The sequence below is a fragment of the Apium graveolens genome, chromosome 8 (genome assembly GCF_009905375.1).
Source record: "Apium graveolens cultivar Ventura chromosome 8, ASM990537v1, whole genome shotgun sequence".
Taxonomy (NCBI): Eukaryota; Viridiplantae; Streptophyta; class Magnoliopsida; order Apiales; family Apiaceae; genus Apium; species Apium graveolens.
The window spans coordinates 140703765-140704872 of NC_133654.1; positions in this window are offsets into that span (position 1 = coordinate 140703765).

Genomic DNA, 1108 nt, shown 5'->3' on the forward strand with positions numbered 1-1108 from the left:
TTTACGGCTCAAGAGCAATAACTGGAATCAGGGTTTGGGTTTCAGTGCTTCAAAGCACTTGCACTATCAACAGGACTACCAAGAACTACAATACCTCGAGAAAGTTCAGAACACTTGCATGGTATTAGCTTACTACACTGCACTCGCTTCCAGTCTCAACCGTCTTACTCCTCTACTACCTGTTTCCCTTTCCTACGTCTTGCCACTTCTGCTCACATATAATAAGCATCTATCATTATTCAACCCATATGATTCTATTCAACACATACTTCTATCTACCCTTCGTTCACCCAAATCCGATTAACAAATTGAAAGTTATGTAATAAACATGTAAACATCGAATACACAGACCGACAGTCAACCAACAAGTCACATATAACACATAATACGTCACATAATCAATGATATATCATTTATAAAGAAGTTTCAGGTCATAAATAGGCTTTCTGGTATTTAAAATGATTTTTAAAACATTTTTTCAGAATTAAAACGGGTCGTTGGATCAATTTCGGGGTAATAAACAGGGTTCGATTGGAAAATTCTGGCTTCAAAACAATTTTATAATAATTATCGAGCCTTGAAAATAATTTAGAATACTATTTTAAAGCTCGAAACTATTTTTCGAAATTTATAAATCATTTTTAAATAATTAAATCTAATTAAATAATTAATTAAAATCAATTAATAATTAATTAAATCAATTAATCAATTAATTTTTGAATTAATTGACCAATTAATCAATTAAAAATTAACTGAAATTAATTAACTAATTAATTCAGATTTATTTTTGAATTAAAAATAATTTTCGGGATTAAAATAATAATTTTTGGAATTTTCATAAATTAAAAATGAATTTTTATAATAAAAATAAATAGGAAATATGATTTTTGAATAAATTGTAAACAGGAATCCTAAATTTGCAAGTTTTGGAAACCTGGGGGACCAAACTGTATCGTTTTCAAAACTACAGGTACTAAACTGTAATTTTCCAGGGGGTCGCCGGAAAATAATCGGGTGTGGCCGGAGAACACGTACCCGGCATCCTCACCCCACCAACACCTCCAGATATGAACTACACATCACCAGGAACACAATCCTGCAATCAAAT